This window comes from Saimiri boliviensis, chromosome 13, assembly GCF_048565385.1.
Source record: "Saimiri boliviensis isolate mSaiBol1 chromosome 13, mSaiBol1.pri, whole genome shotgun sequence".
Taxonomy (NCBI): Eukaryota; Metazoa; Chordata; class Mammalia; order Primates; family Cebidae; genus Saimiri; species Saimiri boliviensis.
In genome coordinates, this window is record NC_133461.1 from 114,151,889 (window position 1) to 114,165,359 (window position 13,471).

The window sequence follows — 13,471 nt, forward strand, 5'->3', positions numbered from 1 at the left end:
ACAGGTTGGGGGTGTATTTTTATTATTTTCCAAGATACAGCTAAGGGTTCTATTTGTATTTTTGAAAATAACAGAGCTTTGGGGTGTATTTGTATTTTTTTCCGAGATACAGCTATGGGTTGTAATTGCATTTTTGAAAATAAAACAGCTTGGGGGTGTATTTGTATTGTTTTCCGAGATACAGCTAAGGGTTGTATTTGCATTTTTGAAAATAACACATCTTGTGGGTGTACTTGTATTATTTCCAAGATACAGCTATGGGTTGTATTTGTATTTTAGAAAATATTACAGCTTGCGGGTGTATTTGTATTATTTTGCGAGATACAGCTAAGGGTTGAATTTGTGTTTTTGAAAATCACACAGCTTCGGGGTGTATTTGCATTATTTTCCGAGATACAGCTAAGGGTTTTATTTGTATTTTGGAAAATAACACAGCTTGGGGGTGTATTTGTATTATTTTCCGAGATACAGCTCAGGGTTGTATTTGTATGTTTGAAAATAACACGGCTTGGGGGAGTATTTGTATTATTTTCGGAGATACAGCTCAGGGTTGTATTTGTATTTTGGAAAATAACACAGCTTGGCGGTGTATTTGTATTATTTTCCGAGATACAGCTAACGGTTGTATTTGTATTTTGGAAAATAACACAGATTTGGGTGTATTTGTATTATTTTCCGAGATACAGCTATGGGTTGTATTTGTATTTTTGAAAATAACACAGCTTTGGGGTGTATTTGTATTATTTTCCAAGATAAAGCTATGGGTTGTATCTGTATTTTTGAAAATAACACAGCTTGGGGGTGTATATGAATTATTTTCCACGTTACAGCTCAGGGTTGTATTTGTATTTTGGAAAATAACACAGCTTGGGGGTCTATTTGTATTATTTTCCGAGATACAGCTAAGGGTTGTATTTGTGTTTTGGAAAATAACATAACTTGGGGGTGTATTTGTATTATTTTCCGTGATACAGCTAAGGGTTGTATTTGTATTTTTGAAAATATCACAGATTGGGGGTGTATTTGTATTATTTTCCGAGATAATTCTATGGGTTGTATTTGTATTTTTGAAAATAACACAGGTTGGTTGTGTATTTCTATTATTTTCGAGATAAAGCTCAGGGATGTATTTGTCTTTTGGAAAATAACACACCTTGGGGGTGTATTTGTATTATTTTCCAAGATACAGCTATGGGTTGTATTTGTATTTTTGAAAATAACACAGCTTGGGGGTGTATTTGTATTATTTTCCGAGATAGAGCTAAGGGTTGTATTTGTATTTTGCAAAACAACACAGCTTGTGGGTGTATTTGTATTATTTTCCGAGATATAGCAAAGGGTTGTATTTGTATTTTTGAAAATAACACAGCTTGGGGGTGTTTTTGCATTATTTTCCGAGATACAGCTCAGGGTTTATTTGTATTTTTGAAAATAAATCAGCTTGGTGGTGTATTTCTATTATTTTCCGAGATACAGCTAAGGGTTGTGTTTGTATTTTTGAAAATAACGCAGCTTGGGGGTGTATTTGTATTATTTTCCAATATAGAGCGAAGGGTTGTATTTGTATTTTTGAAAATAACACAGCTTGGGTTTGAATTTGTATTATTTTCCGAGATACAACTAAGTGTTGTATTTGTATTTTTGAAAATAACAGAGCTTGGGTGTGTATTTGTATTATTTTCCGACATACAGCTCATGGTTGTATTTGTATTTTTTTAAATAAACGAGCTTGGGGGTGTATTTTTATTATTTTCCGAGATTCAGCTAAGGGTTGTATTTGTATTTTTGAAAATAACACAGCTTGGGCGTGTTTTTGTATTATTTTCCGAGATACAGCTCAGGGTTGTATTTGTATTTGGAAATAACGCTGCTTGGGGTTGTATTTGTATTATTTTCCGAGTTACAGCTCAGGGTTGTATTTGTATTTTTGAAAGTAACGCAGCTTGGGGGTGTATTTGTATTATTTTCCAAGATACAGCTATGGGTTGTATTTGTATTTTTGAAAATAACACAGCTTGGGTGTGTATTTGTATTATTTTCCGAGATACAGCTCAGGGTTGTATTTGTATTTTAGAAAATAACACCGCCTGGTTGTGTATTTGTATTATTTTCCAAGATACAGCTCAGGGTTGCATTTGTATTTTTGAAAACAAGAAAGCTTGGGGGTGTATTTGTATTATTTTCCGCGATACAGCTCAGTGTTGTATTTGTATTTTTGAAAATAACAGAGCTTGGGGGTGTATTTGTATTATTTTCTGAGATACAGTTAAGGTTTGTATTTGTATTTTTGAAAATAACACAGTTTGGGGGTTTATTTGTATTGTTTTCTGAGATACAGCTAAAAATTGTATTTGCATTTTTGAAAATAACACATCTTGTGGGTGTACTTTTATTATTTTCCAAGATAGAGCTATGGGCTGTGTTTGTATTTTGGAAAATAGCACAGTCGGGTTGGATTTGTATTTTTTTCCCAGATACAGCTAAGGTTTGTAATTGTATTTTTTAAAATAACACAGCGTTGCGGTGTATTTGCATTATTTTCCGAGATACAGCTAAGGGTTGTATTTGTATTTTTGAAAATAGTACAACTTTGGGGTGTATTTTTATTATTTTCCCAGATACAGCTAAGGTTTATATTTGTATTTTCGAAAATAACTCAGCTTGGGGGTGTATTTGTATTATTTGCCGAGATACAGCTAAGATTTGTATTTGCATTTTTGAAAATAACACAGCTTGTGGGTGTATTTGTATTATTTTCCGAGATACAGCTAAGGGTTGTATTTGCATTTTTGAAAATAACACATCTTCTGGGTGTACTTATATTATTTTCCAGGATACAGCTATGGGTTGTATTTGTATTTTGAAAATAATACGTCTTGGGGGTGTATTTGTATTATTTTCTGAGATACAGATCAGGTTTGTATTTGTATTTTTGAAAATAACACAGCTAGGCGATGTATTTGTGTTATTTTGCGAGATACAGCTAAGAGTTGAATTAGTGTTTTTGAAAATAACAAAGCTTGGGGGTGTATTTGTATTATTTTCCAAGATATAGCTAAGGGTTGTATTTGTATTTTGGTAAATAACACAGCTTGGGAGTGGATTTGTATTATTTTCCGAGATACAGCTAAGGGTTGTATTTGTATTTTTGAAAATAACACAGCTTGGGGGTGTATTTGTATTATTTTCCCAGATACATGAAACGTTTGTATTTGTGTTTTTGAAAATAACACAGCTTGGGGGTGTATTTGTATTATTTTCCCAGATACAGTTAAGGTTTGTATTTGCATTTTGGAAAATAACACAGCTTGGGTGTGTATTTGTATTCTTTTCCGAGATACAGCTCAGGATTGTATTTGTATTTTTGAAAATAACACAGCTTGGTTGTGTATTTGTATTATTTTCTGAGATACAGCTAAAGGTTGTATTTGTATTTTTGAAAATACCAGAGTTTGGGGGTGTGTTTGTATTATTTTCCGAGATACAGCTAAGGGTTGTATTTATATTTTAGAAAATAACAGAGCTAGGGGTGATTTTGTATTATTTTCCGAGATACAGCTCAGGGTTGTATGTGTATTTTTGAAAATAACATAACTTGGGGGTGTATATGTATTATTTTCTGAGATACAGCTAACGGTTGTATTTGTATTTTTGAAAATAACACAGCTTGTGGGTGTTTTTGTATTATTTTCCGAGATACAGCGAAGGGTTGTATTTCTATCTTTGAAAATAACACATCTTAGGGGTTTATTTGTATTATTTTCCAAGATACAGCTAAGGGTTGTATTTGTATTTTGGAAAACAACACAGCTTGGGGGTGTATTTGTATTATTTTCAGAGATACAGATAAGGGTTGTATTTGTATTTTGGAAAATAACACAACTTAGGGGTGTATTTGTATTATTTTCCGAGATAGAGCTAAGGATTGTATTTGCATTTTTGAAAATAACACATCTTGTGGGTGTACTTGTATTAATTTCCAAGATACAGCTATGGGTTGTATTTGTATTTTTAAAAATCATACAGCTTGGGGGTGCATTTGTATTATTTTGCGAGATACAGCTAAGGGTTGTATTTGTGTTTTTGAAAATAACACAGCTTGGGGGTGTATTTGTATTATTTTCCGAGATATAGCTAAGGGTTGTATTCGTATTTTGTAAAATAACACAGCTTGGTGGTGTATTTGTATTATTTTCCGAGATACAGCTAAGGGTTGTATTTGTGTTTTTGAAAATAACACAGCTTTGGGGTGTATTTGTATTATTTGCCGAGATACAGCTAAGGGTTGTATTTGTATTTTTGAAAATAACACAGCTTGGGGGTTTATTTGTATTATTTTCCGAGTAACAGCTAAGGGTTTTATTTGTATTTTTGAAAATAAACGAGAATGGGTGTGTATTTGTGTTATTTTCTGAGATACAGCAAAGGGCTGTATTTGTATTTTTGAAAATAACACAGTTTTGGGGTGTATTTGTATTATTTTCCGAGACACAGCTCAGGGTTGTTATTGTATTTTTGAAAATAACACATCTTGTGGGTGAACTTGTATTATTTTCCAAGATACAGCTATGTGTTGTATTTGTATTTTTGAAAATATCACAGCTTGGGAGTGTATTTGTATTATTTTCCAACATAGAGCTATCGGTTGTATTTGGATTTTTGAAAATAACACAGCTTGGGGGAGTATTTGTATTATTTTCCGAGATACAGCTAAGGGTTTTATTTTTATTTTTGAAAATAACACAGCATGGGGGTGTATTTCTATTATTTTCGGAGATACAGCTAAGGTTTGTATGTGTATTTTGGAAAATAACACAGGTTGGGTGTGTATTTGTATTCTTTTCCGAGATACAGTTCAGGGTTGTATTTGTATTTTTGAAAATAACACAGCTTGTTGGTGTATTTGTATTATTTTCCGAGATACAGCTAAGGGTTGTATTTGTATTTTTGAAAATACCAGAGCTTGGGGGTGTGTTTGTATTATTTTCCGAGATACAGCTAAGGGTTGTATTTATATTTTAGAAAATAACAGAGCTTGGGGGTGTTTTTGTATTATTTTCCGAGATACAGCTCAGTGTTGTATGTGTATTTTTGAAAATAACATAACTTGGGGGTGTATATGTATTATTTTCCGAGATACAGCTAAGGGTTGTATTTGTATTTTTGAAAATAACACAGCTTGTGGGTGTTTTTGTATTATTTTCCGAGATACAGCGAAGGGTTTTATTTCTATCTTTGAAAATAACACAGGTTGGGGGTGTATTTTTATTATTTTCCAAGATACAGCTAAGGGTTCTATTTGTATTTTTGAAAATAACAGAGCTTTGGGGTGTATTTGTATTTTTTTCCGAGATACAGCTATGGGTTGTAATTGCATTTTTGAAAATAAAACAGCTTGGGGGTGTATTTGTATTGTTTTCCGAGATACAGCTAAGGGTTGTATTTGCATTTTTGAAAATAACACATCTTGTGGGTGTACTTGTATTATTTCCAAGATACAGCTATGGGTTGTATTTGTATTTTAGAAAATATTACAGCTTGCGGGTGTATTTGTATTATTTTGCGAGATACAGCTAAGGGTTGAATTTGTGTTTTTGAAAATCACACAGCTTCGGGGTGTATTTGCATTATTTTCCGAGATACAGCTAAGGGTTTTATTTGTATTTTGGAAAATAACACAGCTTGGGGGTGTATTTGTATTATTTTCCGAGATACAGCTCAGGGTTGTATTTGTATGTTTGAAAATAACACGGCTTGGGGGAGTATTTGTATTATTTTCGGAGATACAGCTCAGGGTTGTATTTGTATTTTGGAAAATAACACAGCTTGGCGGTGTATTTGTATTATTTTCCGAGATACAGCTAACGGTTGTATTTGTATTTTGGAAAATAACACAGATTTGGGTGTATTTGTATTATTTTCCGAGATACAGCTATGGGTTGTATTTGTATTTTTGAAAATAACACAGCTTTGGGGTGTATTTGTATTATTTTCCAAGATAAAGCTATGGGTTGTATCTGTATTTTTGAAAATAACACAGCTTGGGGGTGTATATGAATTATTTTCCACGTTACAGCTCAGGGTTGTATTTGTATTTTGGAAAATAACACAGCTTGGGGGTCTATTTGTATTATTTTCCGAGATACAGCTAAGGGTTGTATTTGTGTTTTGGAAAATAACATAACTTGGGGGTGTATTTGTATTATTTTCCGTGATACAGCTAAGGGTTGTATTTGTATTTTTGAAAATATCACAGATTGGGGGTGTATTTGTATTATTTTCCGAGATAATTCTATGGGTTGTATTTGTATTTTTGAAAATAACACAGGTTGGTTGTGTATTTCTATTATTTTCGAGATAAAGCTCAGGGATGTATTTGTCTTTTGGAAAATAACACACCTTGGGGGTGTATTTGTATTATTTTCCAAGATACAGCTATGGGTTGTATTTGTATTTTTGAAAATAACACAGCTTGGGGGTGTATTTGTATTATTTTCCGAGATAGAGCTAAGGGTTGTATTTGTATTTTGCAAAACAACACAGCTTGTGGGTGTATTTGTATTATTTTCCGAGATATAGCAAAGGGTTGTATTTGTATTTTTGAAAATAACACAGCTTGGGGGTGTTTTTGCATTATTTTCCGAGATACAGCTCAGGGTTTATTTGTATTTTTGAAAATAAATCAGCTTGGTGGTGTATTTCTATTATTTTCCGAGATACAGCTAAGGGTTGTGTTTGTATTTTTGAAAATAACGCAGCTTGGGGGTGTATTTGTATTATTTTCCAATATAGAGCGAAGGGTTGTATTTGTATTTTTGAAAATAACACAGCTTGGGTTTGAATTTGTATTATTTTCCGAGATACAACTAAGTGTTGTATTTGTATTTTTGAAAATAACAGAGCTTGGGTGTGTATTTGTATTATTTTCCGACATACAGCTCATGGTTGTATTTGTATTTTTTTAAATAAACGAGCTTGGGGGTGTATTTTTATTATTTTCCGAGATTCAGCTAAGGGTTGTATTTGTATTTTTGAAAATAACACAGCTTGGGCGTGTTTTTGTATTATTTTCCGAGATACAGCTCAGGGTTGTATTTGTATTTGGAAATAACGCTGCTTGGGGTTGTATTTGTATTATTTTCCGAGTTACAGCTCAGGGTTGTATTTGTATTTTTGAAAGTAACGCAGCTTGGGGGTGTATTTGTATTATTTTCCAAGATACAGCTATGGGTTGTATTTGTATTTTTGAAAATAACACAGCTTGGGTGTGTATTTGTATTATTTTCCGAGATACAGCTCAGGGTTGTATTTGTATTTTAGAAAATAACACCGCCTGGTTGTGTATTTGTATTATTTTCCAAGATACAGCTCAGGGTTGCATTTGTATTTTTGAAAACAAGAAAGCTTGGGGGTGTATTTGTATTATTTTCCGCGATACAGCTCAGTGTTGTATTTGTATTTTTGAAAATAACAGAGCTTGGGGGTGTATTTGTATTATTTTCTGAGATACAGTTAAGGTTTGTATTTGTATTTTTGAAAATAACACAGTTTGGGGGTTTATTTGTATTGTTTTCTGAGATACAGCTAAAAATTGTATTTGCATTTTTGAAAATAACACATCTTGTGGGTGTACTTTTATTATTTTCCAAGATAGAGCTATGGGCTGTGTTTGTATTTTGGAAAATAGCACAGTCGGGTTGGATTTGTATTTTTTTCCCAGATACAGCTAAGGTTTGTAATTGTATTTTTTAAAATAACACAGCGTTGCGGTGTATTTGCATTATTTTCCGAGATACAGCTAAGGGTTGTATTTGTATTTTTGAAAATAGTACAACTTTGGGGTGTATTTTTATTATTTTCCCAGATACAGCTAAGGTTTATATTTGTATTTTCGAAAATAACTCAGCTTGGGGGTGTATTTGTATTATTTGCCGAGATACAGCTAAGATTTGTATTTGCATTTTTGAAAATAACACAGCTTGTGGGTGTATTTGTATTATTTTCCGAGATACAGCTAAGGGTTGTATTTGCATTTTTGAAAATAACACATCTTCTGGGTGTACTTATATTATTTTCCAGGATACAGCTATGGGTTGTATTTGTATTTTGAAAATAATACGTCTTGGGGGTGTATTTGTATTATTTTCTGAGATACAGATCAGGTTTGTATTTGTATTTTTGAAAATAACACAGCTAGGCGATGTATTTGTGTTATTTTGCGAGATACAGCTAAGAGTTGAATTAGTGTTTTTGAAAATAACAAAGCTTGGGGGTGTATTTGTATTATTTTCCAAGATATAGCTAAGGGTTGTATTTGTATTTTGGTAAATAACACAGCTTGGGAGTGGATTTGTATTATTTTCCGAGATACAGCTAAGGGTTGTATTTGTATTTTTGAAAATAACACAGCTTGGGGGTGTATTTGTATTATTTTCCCAGATACATGAAACGTTTGTATTTGTGTTTTTGAAAATAACACAGCTTGGGGGTGTATTTGTATTATTTTCCCAGATACAGTTAAGGTTTGTATTTGCATTTTGGAAAATAACACAGCTTGGGTGTGTATTTGTATTCTTTTCCGAGATACAGCTCAGGATTGTATTTGTATTTTTGAAAATAACACAGCTTGGTTGTGTATTTGTATTATTTTCTGAGATACAGCTAAAGGTTGTATTTGTATTTTTGAAAATACCAGAGTTTGGGGGTGTGTTTGTATTATTTTCCGAGATACAGCTAAGGGTTGTATTTATATTTTAGAAAATAACAGAGCTAGGGGTGATTTTGTATTATTTTCCGAGATACAGCTCAGGGTTGTATGTGTATTTTTGAAAATAACATAACTTGGGGGTGTATATGTATTATTTTCTGAGATACAGCTAACGGTTGTATTTGTATTTTTGAAAATAACACAGCTTGTGGGTGTTTTTGTATTATTTTCCGAGATACAGCGAAGGGTTGTATTTCTATCTTTGAAAATAACACATCTTAGGGGTTTATTTGTATTATTTTCCAAGATACAGCTAAGGGTTGTATTTGTATTTTTGAAAATAACAGAGCTTGGGGGTGTATTTGTATTTTTTTCCGAGATACAGCTATGGTTTGTATTTGCATTTTTGAAAATAACACAGCTTGGGGGTTTATTTGTATTGTTTTCCGAGATACAGCTAAGGGTTGTATTTGCATTTTTGAAAATAACACATCTTGTGGGTGTACTTGTATTATTTCCAAGATACAGCTATGGGTTGTATTTGTATTTTAGAAAATAATACAGCTTGGGGGTGTATTTGTATTATTTGGCGAGATACAGCTAAGGGTTGAATTTGTGTTTTTGAAAATAACACAGCTTCGGGGTGTATTTGCATTATTTTCTGAGGTATAGCTAAGGGTTGCATTTGTATATTTAAAAATAACACAGATTTGGGGCGTATTTGTATTATTTTCAGAGATACAGCTAAGGTATGTATTTGTGTTTTTGAAAATAACACAGCTTGGGGGTGTATTGGTATTATTTTCCCAGATACAGCTAAGGTTTCTATTTGTATTTTTGAAAATAACACAGCTTGGGGGTGTATTTGTATTATTTTCCGGGATGCAGCTCAGGGTTGTATTTGTATTTTTGAAAATAACGCAGCCTGGGGGTGTATTTGTATTTTTTTCCGAGATACAGCTCAGGGTTGTATTTGTATTTTTGAAAATAACGCAGTCTTGGGGTGTATTTGTATTATTTTCCGAGATACAGCTAAGGGTTGCATTTGTATTTTTGAAAATAACGCAGCTTGTGGTGTATTTGTATTATTTTCTGAGATACAGCTAAGGTTTTTATTTGTATTTTTGAAAGTAACGCAGCTTGAGGGTGAATTTATACTATTTTCCGAGATACAGGTAAGGGTTGTATTTGTGTTTTGGAAAATAACACAGCTTGGGGGTGTATTTGTATTATTTTCCGAGATACAGCTCAGGGTTGTATTTGTATGTTTGAAAATAACACGGCTTGGGGGAGTATTTGTATTATTTTCGGAGATACAGCTCAGGGTTGTATTTGTATTTTGGAAAATAACACAGCTTGGCGGTGTATTTGTATTATTTTCCGAGATACAGCTAACGGTTGTATTTGTATTTTGGAAAATTACACAGGTTTGGGTGTATTTGTATTATTTTCTGAGATAAAGCCCAGGGTTGTATTTGTATTTTTGAAAATTACACAGCTTTGGGGTGTATTTGTATTATTTTTCAAGATACAGCTATGGGTTGTATTTGTATTTTTGAAAATAACACAGCTTGGGGGTGTATTTGAATTATTTTCCACGTTACAGCTCAGGGTTGTATTTGTATTTTGGAAAATAACACGGCTTGGGGGTGTATTTGTATTATTTTCCGAGATACAGCTAAGGGTTGTATTTGTATTTTGGAAAATAACATACCTTGGGGGTGTATTTGTATTATTTTCCGAGATACAGCTAAGGGTTGTATTTGTATTTTTGAAAATATCACAGATTGGGGGTGTATTTGTATTATTTTCCGAGATACTTCCATGGGTTATATTTGTATTTTTGAAAATAACACTGGTTGGTTGTGTATTAGTATTATTTTCCGAGATACAGCTCAGGGATGTATTTGTCTTTTGGAAAATAACACACCTTGGGGGTGTATTTGTATTATTTTCCAAGATACAGCTATGGGTTGTATTTGTATTTTTGAAAATAACACAGCTTGGGGGTGTATTTGTATTATTTTCCGAGATAGAGCTAAGGGTTGTAGTTGTATTTTGCAAAACAACACAGCTTGTGGGTGTATTTGTATTATTTTCCGTGATACAGCTAAGGGTTGTATTTGTATTTTTGAAAATAAACGAGCTTGGGGGAGTATTTGTATTATTTTCTGAGATACAGCTAAGGGCTGTATTTGTATTTTTGAAAATAACACAGCTTTGGTGTGTATTTTTAGTATTTTCCGAGATACAGCAAAGGGTTGTATTTGTATTTTTGAAAATAAAATAGTTTGGGGGTGTATTTTTAGTATTTTCCGAGATACAGCAAAGGGTTGTATTTGTATTTTTGAAAATAACACAGCTTGGGGGTGTTTTTGCATTATTTTCCGAGATACAGCTCAGGGTTGTATTTGTATTTTTGAAAATAAATCAGCTTGGGGGTGTATTTCTGTTATTATCCGAGATACAGCTAAGGATGGTGTTTTATATTTTTGAAAATAACGCAGCTTGGGGGTGTATTTGTATTATTTTCTGAGATAGAGCGAAGGGTTTTATTTGTATTTTTGAAAATAACACAGCTTGGGGGTGCATTTGTATTATTTTCCGAGATACAGCTAAGGGTTGTATTTGTATTTTTGAAAATAACACAGCTTGGGGGTGCATTTGTATTAATTTCCGAGATACAGCTAAGGGTTGTATTTGTATTTTTGAAAATAACACAGATTGGGGGTGTATTCGTATTATTTTCCGAGATACTGCTATGGGTTTTATTTTTATTTTTGAAAATAATACAGCTTGGGGGTGTATTTGTATTATTTTCCCAGATACAGCTAAGGTTTGTATATGTATTTTTGAAAATAACACAGCTTGGTAGGGTATTTGTATTATTTTCCCAGATACAGCTTTGGTTTGTATTTGTATTTTGGAAAATAACACAGCTTGCGGTGTTTTTGTATTATTTTCCGAGATACAGCCCAGGGTTGTATTTGTATTTTTGAAAATGACACATCTTGGGGGTGTATTTGTATTATTTTCCCATATACAGCTAAGGTTTGTATTTGTATTTTTGAAAATAACACAGCTTGGGAGTTTATTTGTATTATTTTAAGACATACACCTAAGGGTTGTATTTGTGTTTTTGAAAATAACACAGCTTGTGTGTGCATTTGTATTATTTTCCCATATGCTGCTAATGTTTGTGTTTGTATTTTTGAAAATAACACAGCTTGGTGGTGTACTTGTATTATTTTACCAGATATAGCTAAGTTTTGTATATGTATTTTGGAAAATAACACAGCTTGGGGGTGTATTTGTATTATTTTCCCAACTACAGCTAAGATTTCTATTTGAATTTTTGAAAATAACACAGCTTGGGTGTTTATTTGTATTATTTTCCAAGATACAGTTAAGGTTTGTATTTGTATTTTTGAAAATAACATAGTTTGAGGGTGTATTTGTATTGCTTTCTGAGATACAGCTAAGGATTGTATTTGCATTTTTGAAAATAACACATCTTGTGGGTGTACTTTTATTATTTTCCAAGATAGAGCTATGGGCTGTATTTGTATGTTGGAAAATAGCACAGTTGGGTTTTATTTGTATTTTTTTCCCAGATACAGCTAAGGTTTGTAATTGTATTTTTTAAAATAACACAGTATGGCGGAGTATTTGTATTATTTTCCGAGATACAGCTAAGGGTTGTATTTGTATTTTTGAAAATAACACAGCTTGGGGGTGGATTTGTATTATTTTCTGAGATACAGCTAAGGGTTGTAATTGTATTTTTGAAAATAACACAGCTTGGGGGTTTATTTGTATTATTTTCCCAGATACACGAAAGGTTTGTATTTGTGTTTTTGAAAATAACACAGCTTGGGGGTGTATTTGTATTATTTTCCCAGACACAGTTAAGGTTTGTATTTGTATTTTGGAAAATCACACAGCTTGTGTGTGTATTTGTATTCTTTTCCGAGATACAGTTCAGGGTTGTATTTGTTTTTTTGGAAATAACACAGCTTGGAGGTGTATTTGTATTATTTTCCGAGATACAGCTAAGGGTTGTATTTGTATTTTTGAAAATACCAGAGCTTGGGGGTGTGTTTGTATTATTTTCCGAGATACAACTAAGGGTTGTATTTATATTTTAGAAAATAACAGAGCTTGGTGGTGTTTTTGTATTATTTTCCGAGATACAGCTCAGGGTTGTATGTGTATTTTTGAAAATAACATAACTTGGGGGTGTATATGTATTATTTTCCGAGATACAGCTAAGGGTTGTATTTGTATTTTTGAAAATACCAGAGCTTGGGGGTGTTTTTGTATTATTTTCCGAGATACAGCGAAGGGTTATATTTCTATCTTTGAAAATAACACAGCTTGGGGGTGAATTTTTATTATTTTCCAAGATACAGCTAAGGGTTGTATTTGTATTTTTGAAAATAACAGAGCTTGGGGGTGTATTTGTATTTTTTTCCGAGATACAGCTATGGGTTGTATTTGCATTTTTGAAAATAACACAGCTTGGGGGTGTATTTGTATTGTTTTCCGAGATACAGCTAAGGGTTGTATTTGCATTTTTGAAAATAACACATCTTGTGGGTGTACTTGTATTATTTCCAAGATACAGCTATGGGTTGTATTTGTATGTTAGAAAATAATACAGCTTGGGCGTGTATTTGTATTATTTTGCGAGATACAGCTAAGGGTTGAATTTGTGTTTTTGAAAATCACACAGCTTCGGGGTGTATTTGCATTATTTTCCGA